The sequence below is a fragment of the Ictidomys tridecemlineatus genome, unplaced genomic scaffold, assembly GCF_052094955.1.
Source record: "Ictidomys tridecemlineatus isolate mIctTri1 unplaced genomic scaffold, mIctTri1.hap1 Scaffold_46, whole genome shotgun sequence".
Lineage (NCBI taxonomy): Eukaryota > Metazoa > Chordata > Mammalia > Rodentia > Sciuridae > Ictidomys > Ictidomys tridecemlineatus.
The window spans coordinates 1367355-1378902 of record NW_027522984.1 but is presented as its reverse complement, the minus strand read 5'-3'; the positions used below and the strand labels follow the sequence as shown (position 1 = coordinate 1378902).

The following is an 11548-nucleotide window of genomic DNA, read 5'->3' as shown; positions in this document are numbered from 1 at the left end:
TGGCCAACACAGATGATGCTGGAAGGTCAGGTGGGGCATTGGTGAAGGTCAGGTGGGGCGTAACACAGGAAGGGAGGTATTCTACCTCTAGAGTATACGGAGCCATATGTCTTTCTTGTGAGGAGCATTGACCCTTGTTTTCTTTGGGTTTAAAGATACCTAACAAGGCTAGCGTCAAACATGAATAGTATATTTTCCAGTCTAACCAGCTAGTTTGGAAATGTTGGAGGCATTGATGTGGGAAGGGTAAATCTATAGAAGCTTTTCATACTGTGAAAACTAAGCACCAGATGTATGTATTTGGGAATTCAGAAAAATGATGCTGAGGTTTGGTTCTTTCATTTTTGCCAAGAAAACATTAGTTCCCAAAGACTATAATACCTCAAATTAACCACTTAATTTATGTATGTGTGTGTGTGTGTGTGTATTATTTGCATCACACAAAATGATAATTGGAAACTATATAATCAACCAATAAATACTTGAGTACCTCCTACTTAAATGCAAGGCTGCCTGGGTACTGAGGCCCTCATATAGACCCTGCCTTCTATTGGCATTAGATCTACTTGAGCCCTTAAAGTAGCAAATGATGACTGGGTGGTAGAAAGTAAGCTGATCAACAGAAAGCATGTTCCCCAGGACTGGTGTGCTAGGATAGGCTCCATAAAAGAGGATGGACTTATCCATTCCTTGAAATTGGATTTTTATTAGGCAGGGGAGAAGGTGGGCAGGGAAGTCACATGGGAAATGTTGACAGTTATGTGTAAACCAGCCTGGCTGCAGTAGTGTTTGTCCTGGGAAGGAGGAGAGTTGACCTGGAAATATAAGTGGGAGCCAGATAGTGTTTATAGGGGATAGATTTGTGGTTTATTTTGTAGTGGGCGCCATTGATGGCTGACACTGAAGTGTGACATGATCACATCTAAAAATTAGGATAGAGAGCTTTGCGGGACCAATTAGAGGAAAGAAAGGTAGGTGTCAGGGAGTCAGGTTTTTTGATAGTTGAGGTGAGAGATAGAGCCAAGATTAAGCTGCTCACAAAAGGATTGGGGACAAAAGAAAGGATGTAAAAGCAGCAATACAGGAGAATTATTGCTAGACCTTAATAACAACTTGGAAGTGGGAGCAGGGAGGAAGAGAGAATGATAGGTTAGCTGTGAGGTTTTTAGGGTTGAATGACTGGGGTAACAATGACCTGAGTGGAAATGAGCATGTCAGCAAAAGATGCTGGTTTGGGAGGGAGGCATTTGATGGATTTAGTTAAGCATGTTTACTTTGAGATTTGGACAGACATCCCCATATCAGTGCTGGATGGAGTCTGAAAATAGAGGTCTGGTGCTCCAGAGACTGGCAGGGATTGCAGATAGAGATTAGGAGTTCCCTGGAAGCTGTGGCAAGAGCAAACATTTCAGAATTGGCATCTGCAGACCTGGGTTTGAGTATTGAATCTTCAATTTCCAGGCTAGATGGCCTTCTCTAATTTACAGATTCTCTGAGCTTCTACTTCCTTACCTGTATTTGTCTTGTCTTCCAGAATTCTGCAAATCACTTGTTGGGCTGCCAAAAAAAAAAAAAAAAAAAAAAAAAAACACACATAGTAGAAATGCTTATCATTAACGTTGTTTGCTTAGAAGTGGCTGCTGGGTCAGGAAGAAGATAATCTTTACCATAGGAAAGGTGAAGATGAAGCCAGGCGCAGTGGCGCATGCCTGTAATCCTAGCGGCTGGGGAGACTGAGGCAGGAGGAGTTCAAAGCCAGCCTCAGCAATAGCGAGGCACTAAGCAACTCAGTGAGACCCTGTCTCTAAATAAAATACAAAATAGGGCTGGGGATGTGGCTCAGTGGTCGAGTGTCCCTGGGTTTAATCCCCAGTACCAAAAAAAAGGGGGGAGGTGATGAAGCTGCGCATAGCAGTGCACACCTGTAATCCCAGTAGTTTGGGAGGCTGAGGCAGGAGGATTGTGAGTTCAAAGCTAACCTCAGCAATTTAGTGAGGCCCTAAGAAACTTAACGAGACCCTGTCTCAAAACAAAATATAAAAAGGGCTAGGGATGTAGCTCAGTGTTTAAGCACCCCTGGGTTCAATCCCTGGTACAAAAAAAAAAAGAGGAAAGAAAGAATAAAAAGGGAAGATGAATTTAGGGCTAAAGATCAAACCCTAGCAAAGTCCATTTTTAAGGGAAAAAAGTGAGATTTTGCAACATCTCAGAGACCAGAGGCGGAGCAAATTTTAAGCAGAATGTCTTTAGGCTCAGCAGCAGAAATGTTCTTTGTAGGTAGATCCACCAAGGAAAAAAGGGCACTTTAGAGCGGGTGGCTCTCTTGGGCTGCTTTTGTAGCATTTGTTCATTGCTTTGAATCAAGGAGGAAGTTATTTGTACCCGAATGTTTTGTTAGTGCTTTAGACAATTGAAGCTGTCCAAATGTGGGTTGCAGTGAATAGCATAATATAGTCCTGAAAGTCATTGGAAACCGTCAGTGTTAGCTATAAATAAATCTGTGTTTCCTCTTAATAAAGCTGTAATTTAAAATTATTGTAATATTAAATTAGAGAACATGGCTTTTTCAGATCTCATGTGGGCAGCTACCAGCATCTGTCAGCCAGCAATAATTTAGAATGAAATCAATTGGTCCAAAACTAAGTTGTTGATGTCAGTTTGAGATATTGTTTGTATCAAACTACACGGCCATATTTCAAGTAACATAATAGAAAACATGGAAGAGCTCCAACATAGGCCTGTGCATGAATAGAAAAGAAAATTAAATTGTCCAGTTTTCTCTTGCTGATAGAAGAATCTCTGTTCTGATTGAATGAGAGATTATAGGCCACAGAGTCAAGTGCCATAACATTTACTTTTATTATGCCGTATATTGTAGTTCCCACCACATGGCAGGATTTATTGTTATACTTCAATACTACAGAGAGATTTTCAATTTCTTTCCTTCTAGAACACATAGCAACAGGTCTCCAGATGGGAAGCAGCCTGTGAAGTAAGCCACCTAGTTTCAACTAACTGACTTGGAGAAAGTTCTTCTCATTCCTCCTTATTTAGAGACAGGGTCTCACTGAATTACTTAGGGCCTTAGTAAATTGCTGAGGCTGGCTTTGAACTCACAATCCTCCTGCCTCTGAGGGATGTAGCTATGTGTCTGATAGCCTGGCACTGGAATCATTGCTCCAGCCACATAAGCCACCATGCCTGGCCCCATTTCTATCTCTTTATGTCGACACTACCCCCTCTGTGAGGAAGGTGAAGATTTCCCCTTTGCCTTCAACTTGACCCACAGAGCACAGTTTACACTGTAGTCAATTTAGGGGCCAAGAGTTGCTACCTTTAAAGTTAGACTTGGGCCATGAATGTGGTTCAGAAGATATGAAGGCTAACTGCAACTTGTCCTCAGATCTCTTATGGATGACTAGGGACTGTGATTCATTTGGACCAGGAAGAGTAAAAGTATTTATGCCCTAGGAATTATTATTTTTTAAATATTTATTTTTTAGTTTTTTAGGTGGATTCAATAGCTTTTATTTTTATGAGGTGCTGAGGATCGAATCCAGTGCCTCACACATGCTAGGCAAGCGCTCTACCACTTGAGCCACAACCCCAGCCCAGAATTCTTTTAATAGCCACTTGATTTGGGAATCAATTGTAAAAGTTCTAAAATCAGATTGTGGTGATGATTGCACAACTATAAATTTACTAAAAAATATTAAGATGAGGGAATTTTACGGTATGTAAATTATACCTCAGTAAAACTGTTAAAAAGAAAAAAGGAACACTAAAATTTTCCTAACACATTAAGGTCCCAATGTTAATAAATAAATAAATAAATAGACAGCATTCATCTGTATGTATGGGGTTAAAAGGGTGTTTCTGGGCTGCTTCTGCCCTTGATCTTTGGTGTCATTTGTTAGCGCCAGGGCCGCAGCAGTCATGGTGAACTTACTTCAGATTGTGTGTGACCACTAGGTTCATGTACTCGTCCCTATGGGATTTGTTGTTGGATGTTATCTAGACAGAAAGAATGATGAAAAAAGTCTACCTTCTGCAACAAGACTATGTTGTGTAGAAGGGAATTGAGGCCCAATGAAGAAGTTACCTGGAAGTAAAGACTGTGGCTGAATCACAGAATATTCACATTTTAAAAGTTATGATACAAATAAAACCATGTTTATTATTTATAAAAGGGTGCTTCTGCCCCACTGCACAAAAATATTTGTGACTAATAACTGCTATATTGGTGTTTCTGAGTTGTGTGTAAACCAGTTCTTTATACATAGAATTATATTTTACATATGTTAAGAAAGCTCTTCAAAAACTTGTAGAGGAATCATTTGAGGATGAAAATAAGTCCCTAGAGCTTTGTGTATTATTTTACATGGTTTTCTTAAATGGAAGCCCACCTGGATGTTGATATGTAGCTGATTACAGCTCTGGTGACAGAACAATCCCAGTGTTCAGAAGGTTTTCCTAAAACCTTCTGGGTGTTTTCTAAACATATTAGGGGGAAGAGCATTCCTTTAAAATCTTTGATTCCCCTTTGAGGTGCAGCTATAGATGGTTGCCTCTGAGGGATGTAGCTATGTGTCTGATAGCATGGCACTGGAATCATTGCTCCAGTGCAATGGAGAGAAGATCCTCTGTTTTTCTCTCCCCTCTCCCAGCATTCATATTTTCTAGTGTTGAAATAATGCAGTGGAACAAGCAAGAGGAAGGAAAGATGTTTAGCACATTTCTCTCATTCACCACTGCCCTGTGAGGGAATAGTATAATGACTTGTGTTTTCAGAGTAAATATGCAGAAATAAAGAAAGCCAGGTAACTTGGGCAAGGTTAACCAGCTAGTAAAAAGCAGAGTTGGGGGATTGAATCTAGGTCCAAACTTCAGTGCAAGAGGTTGATCTATATCAGCAGTCCTCAACTGCTCCCTTAAAAGGGATATTTTGCAACATTTTTGGTTATTATATCATGGGGGTAGGGATGACTACTGGTTTGTAGTAGGTAGAGGACAGGAACACTACTAAACATCTTACAGTGCACAGGGCAACCCCATAAGCAACAAAGAATGACCCTGCCCCAAATATGGATAGCACAGAGATCAAGAAATCCTGGTCTGTGTCAAGAAGCTGATGGTAAATTGGGACTATCTGAACTGTCCCTCCACCCCCCACACACACACTCCAAGTACAGCCTTGTGTTCCCTGTTGTTAACTGTACGATTTCCTGAGAATCTATATAAAACCTACTTTGAAAATAATTTCAGAGCTTTTGGAAACTAGTGATTTAATGTACAAAAGAGTAAATATATTTGAAGTAATTCACTTAAACAAGTAATTCACTCAACCAAGGACAAAGCCATGACCTTAAAGAGAGAGCTCTTCCGCAAGCTTGTGGCAAGTTACTTGCCCTAGAAACAGCAATATGATTTTTTTGGAGGGATACCAGGGATTGAACTCGGGGACACTCAACCACTGAGTCATATCCCCAGCCCTAATTTGTATTTTATTTAGAGACAAGGTCTCACTGAGTTGCTTAGCACCTCACTTTTACTACTGAGGCTAGCTTTGAACTCAAGATCATGCATCAGCCTCCCAAGTCGCTGGGGACGTGGGCCATGCACCAAGCCAGTGATAGGATTTGAACTTGGTTTCCATACAGAGCATTGTATTTGAGGTTACATATTCTCCAATGGTTCAATAGCTGGTGTTTAAATGGATGTAAAAGAACAACAAATAAAATGTCATCAATGCTAAATTCTAAGTCTATATTCTCTATAGTAAAGCTCTAAAGGACATATATAAAGCAATTTAATTGTGACTATTAACAGAAAATTTTGTTACCATGATACCAAATCTGCAAAAATAGGGGGGTTAAATTCTTATTGTGCAATTTCTACCTTTTACTATAAGAAATCATCTCTAGGGGTTTCTTGGGCAGATTTTGAGTGATGTCTTAGATCCCCTGATTTGGATTATTGGTTTTTCTGCCCTGCTTATATAATAATATTACATTAGAAAAGTTTATATTAAACTTCTCCTTTTGGAGCTAGACAGCCAGTTATTGATCTTTGCAGCATTTCAGGTTGTTGAGCAATTTCTCAGATTTTGTAGAACATAATGTAACCTGATGTAAAGAACCCCATGAGTGGCATGTGCAGAGTTCCAGATAGACTACTGGCTAAGCATGTGTGTGAACACCTCCCTGCTTTCTTGGGGATAATTACTCAGACAGGAGAACTTACATTTGAGATGCAGCCATGGCTTGCTTTTACAGAAACTGTCTCCTTTCCAGTGACATCCAAACATGGCCTTTGGGACCAAAGATGTGGTTAGCATTACCCAAGCCAAGAAATGGCAGATGCATTTGCTGCTGTTGTACAAGTCTGCATGTGACAGTGTGGGGTGTGCATGTGTGGATATATGCAGTTCTATCTCCTATTAAGGGACGTAAGTCACAATCAAACTTAAATTTCCATCAGCAATATTTGAGAAGCGCTCTGCATTTCTCTAATGTGGCGAAAAGAAAAGAGATCGTGTTGAGCTCTAGGCACTATTTCATGGAAGCAAAACAGGCAGCACTGCTGATTGATTGCTTGTTAACCCTCACATTTTTGTTTCCTCCTGATGCCTATGGAGACTGACTTAATTCAAAAGAGCTGCTAGGCCTGACCCCCTCCCAGCCGTGCCTTGAACCTTCCTTGGTTCCCACCCCTCAGGGGTGTCATTGTAGGTATTCCCCTAAATAATTAAACAGATCAAGCTGGCCACCAACACTCATTTCAAAAGGTGTCTTTCAATCATACAGGAAATGGGCCCATGTGGAAGCCTCATCTTTCTGGGTTCTTTAAGGGGCCCGATTCAGCCCTCATGGTGGCACACACTTGTAATCCCTGCAGTTTGGAAGGCTGAGGCAGGAGGATCATGTGTTCAAAGCCAGCCTTGGCAATTTAGTAAGGCACTAAGCAAATCAGCGAGACCCTGTTTCTAAATAAAATATAAAAGGGGCTGGTGACATGGCTCAGTGGTTAAGCACCTCTGAGTTCAATCCCTAGTACCAAAAAGTAAATAAATAAAAATAAAGGGCATGATCCTGGACACAAACTGAGCATCTCCAATTACAGACCTTTACAGTCAGAGATGTTGGTTTTCATCAGAATTCAGGAACTCACTCTACCTGTATACCCCCAACAGGGCAGTCTTGGTCTTAGTAGTCCATCTTGGGGACTGTGCTTAGTTATGGGGGGTTCCATAAACATCTTTTATCCCATCACATCAGATGAGTATAAAAGCAATAAACATTGGTTATGCCAGTAAGAAATGTCTCATGAAGACTATAGAAACACAGGGAGAGGTCAAACAAATCATAGTGGGGAGACCATAACAAATGTTGCCTAACCTCATTAGAGTGATATATTTGGTGGTGTGAATTATTCTAAAACACGAGAGTGTGAACAGTGCATCCTGCCCAAGCCACCTCCACCTGTTAGCCTATAATGAGGAGTATAATCATCTGGGGAGGGATGGAGGGATACATGAGGTGTGGGGAGCATCAGTTAAGATAGCTCTTTGCTGATGAACCAAACTTAGCAGGCCTCTAACCTTGTCTAAAGTTTCTAGATCATGCCTTAATATGGCTAGAAGAGGATTTTGACAATTTGCTTCATAAAGTGATAATAATAAAATAGTATACTTCATAAATTATATAGTGCCTAGTAGCCATGTGGACTTGCAGCCAGCCCCAGAAAAGCTCATTTGTGTGCCAAGATGACATATATTCCCCTTGTATTTTGGTCATCTGACTCTCTGTGAATAGGACCTTCACAATCTTTACCCATCCCAATGGCTTGAGTGCTTCTACCTTTGCTATGTGCTGAGATGCTTTTCAGCCTTTTTTGGGTACAAATCTGAAGACTAGTATACAACAAAGAGACTTATATAGTAGCCTTCTCTATATCCACCATGTACTCCACAGAAGCCTGTGAGTTGCAAGTGAATGTGAAAGCAAGATGGGAACAAGTGACAGTCATTTCTCAGATTGCACATGGCATTTATTTGACTTGGGATGCTCCCCACTCTCCGCCCACTAGCTGTGGGCTCATGGATTGGCAGAGCCCAGCTCTGGCTTTGGTTTTACTTGCAGATATACAGAGAGATACACAACCTGCCAGAAAATCATGCTCACATACCTCTTTGTCAAACTAAAACCATATGGACAAACTATAATTTATTAAGCATGTTATTTTATTATTATCACTTAATGAAGTAAATTACCAAAATCCTTCTCTTGCCATGGACTCTTGTTAAGTTATGGTCTGGAAACCTTGGCCAAGCTTAGCAGGCTGCTAACTTTGATTGATGAAATAAGAAAAGTGATTAGCAGTTGGGGAGTGAGGTTGGTGGGCGCCATTAAAAGGTAATTGGATCTGGTGGTGACAGGCTGAGTTGGAGGTTAACAGGGTGCCCTGATTTGGAACCAAAAAAAGCCTGTTACAGACCTTTGCAGTAACCTGTGGTGATATTCTCTTCACCTCCCCAGGCCTGAGTCATCTCTCCCTGACAGTTTGTGCTCTTTGGAATTTCACAGATCATTTACAAAAAGGCTGAAAATTGGAGGGGATTGCCAATTTTTATTTTATAATTTAAGCACATTTGAAAAATGTTATCTCCTATTATTAGAAAAGATATAATCTCCAAGTTTAAGAATTGAATAGATTAAGCTTAATGGGAAACTCACCATACTGACCTTTTTCTGAGTGCTTTATGGACTGGAGACAACTTTAGCATAGACACATCAGTTCTTGGCTGGTATTTGAAAACCACAGGTCCAGCTCATGTCTACAAAGGTGAAAGGTAGGGGAGAGAAGAAATGTGGGGCAATTGGAAGGAACCAGAGGGAGTCAGGTATTGAAGTATAACTCAGGTGAAAACTCATACCATTAGCAGCTCAATATATATGGGGGGGAGGGGCAGAGAGAGAGAGAGGATTGCTTGTAATTTTGTAAAAATCAGTCATGAAGGGGTTGGAGGTGCCTCAGTAATAGAGTGCTTGCCTAGCGTTTGTGAAGTCCTGTGTTCCATCCCCAGAACCCAACACACAAACACACACATATACACATACAAAGTTAAATCAGTCACAGAACATTATTTTTTGTTGGTGGTGGTTGTTGTAAGTTGTAGATGGACACAATACCTTTATTTTATTTATTTATTTATTTATTTATTTATTTATTTGCAGTGTTGAGAATCGAACCCAGTGCCTCGCACATGCTAGGCAAGCTCTCTACTGCTGAGCCACAACCCCAGCCCACGGAACATTCGATTTTTAAGAGCACTTGAAATACTTTTTACCCCAGTTATCTTTTTTCTCACAAGTTTTACAGATGAGGAGCAGCTCGTTTAGTTACCAAGGCTGCGGGTGGGAACCTTCCAGTCTTTCCAAGAAGTTGATGAGGCTTTGCTCCTGTACCTCCCAGTGGAGTAAGAAGAGCTCTGGGCCTCATGACAGTAGCTCTTTCTTCCTCAAGTTTTGTATCAGCATAATTTTGGCTTCTATGTAGTTTTGAATGTTAGGATATTACTATTTTACATATGCATTAACATTTCATGTTATGAGTGTCTGTTTCTCTTTTATCTAAGTGAGTGCTATTAAATAAGATGAAATGACACATACATCTTGCTGTCCAAAAAGCAAACATACTCTCGGTTGAGGCTGCTTGCCCTGCTAAAGCAGGCCATCTGGCACACCATTGCATCTCTCTGGATCTTGGGTTTGTTTCTGTCTCTTTTATTTTATGCCTTTTCTGTTTGTCTGTTTGTGATATTGGGATGGGACCCAGGGGCAAGTGCTCTACCATTGAGCTATACCCCCAGCCCTTGGGTTTTCATCTTTCAACCAAGGGCTTAAATGAAATGACTAAGGTGCCCTTCTCCAGCCTCACAATCCATATTTCTATGATTCCCACTTCTTTTTTTTTTAAAGGGATTCCTTTAGTTTTTTTTAAATGGGCCTTTACTTTATTTATTTATATGCAGTGCTGAGAATCGAACCCAGTGCCTCACCCATGCTAGACAAGCACTCTACCACTGAGCCTCAACCCCAGCTCCTGATTCCCATTTCTTTTAGCTGACTTTTTTGGACATTGAGGAAACTATTCTCTTAGTAGCCTCTGAATCCTCTTTAAAATTATGTAGTTTGTTCTTTCATTTGTCTCTGAGCTGCTCAGTTTCATGTTAATTTCTCCCTCCCTCCTTTCCTTTTTTCTTCTTCTTCTTCTTCTTTTTTTTTTTTTTTTTTTTTGGTACCAGGGTTTGAACCCAGGCGTGCTTACCCATTAAGCCATATCCCCAGCCCTATTTTGTATTTTACTTAGCAACAGGGTATCACTGAATTGCTTAGTACCCCACTGTTGCTGAGGCTGGTTTGAACTTGGGATCCTCCTGCCTTAGCCTCCTGAGTCACTGGGATTACAGGCGTGTACCACTGTGCCCATCTCTGTGTTAGTTTCTTGATCTAGAATTGATAATGTGCCCCTATCTAAGGTCTAATTGAGGGTTTTCTGTGGCTTACTGATTTTTCCTTATAAGAATTTTTCTGGCCCTATTGAAGTGCAGGTAACTGTTAAGGAGTATGAGCACAACTTTTTATAGATTTTTAAGTTATTCATCCTTTTTAAAAATTATTTTGATTTTTAAATTGCAAATTCTTACTGAGAAATATAAAAGGATAGGATGTTGACTATCCTAAGTTTGAGTAACTACAGCAAACCCTGATAGAGAGGGACATAGTTCTGAGACATCAAGAAGGGCATGAGATATGTCAGATAAATCAAGCAGTCTCAGACAGGTATGCTTGGATTTGAATCCTTACTCTGTAAGTTCTGTTGGTTTCTAATTCTTTACTTCCAATGAATTTGGAGGAGGTACCCACTGAATTGTTTGTTAATACATTGTTAAAAATAGTTCTTGATGATGCAGGATCACTGAATTTGAGTATATAATTCATGAAATCAGAGAACTGAGTGATATTATAATAACAAAGTTCTTCCTGTCCCACCTAATTCTGTTTATGTGAAAAAAAGTTTCTTGGTGCTTATATCTCCAAAATGAAGAACGCAGTCAACACAAAGCCATTTCATTCTGATATTAAGTAATAATCATCCACATATACCATGAAATATTTGGGAGAAAAAAGCCCAATAAAATTCTATTTTTCCATGCTTAAAAATTATGTATAAAGATGCATGGTACATATACATGCATATGTTTTGATTGTTTTTATGCTAATAATTTTAATAACTCAATCCAGAAGAAAAAAGTATTTTTATACTTACAGCCTGATGATTTCAGAAAAGAAAAAAATCATAAATTTTAATTTGTATACATGTTTTTATATCAGAAAAAGATAACACTATTAACAAAAAATTTAAAAGCACATTGTATTAGAATAAAATTCAGGACCAGATGGTGGAAAATATGAATTCAAGGAGGAAAAGGAATGATGAAAAATTTCCAACTGTTAAGATCTTGTAATATTTTTAAATGGATAAT

At 39.7% G+C, this 11548-nt stretch overlaps 1 pseudogene; it reads left to right on the top strand.

The window, feature by feature from the left end:
- The first annotated feature begins 3921 nt into the window (after positions 1–3921).
- LOC144373677 (NADH dehydrogenase [ubiquinone] 1 beta subcomplex subunit 1 pseudogene) lies at positions 3922–4189 on the top strand (annotated as a pseudogene).
- Positions 4190–11548: the final 7359 nt, after the last annotated feature.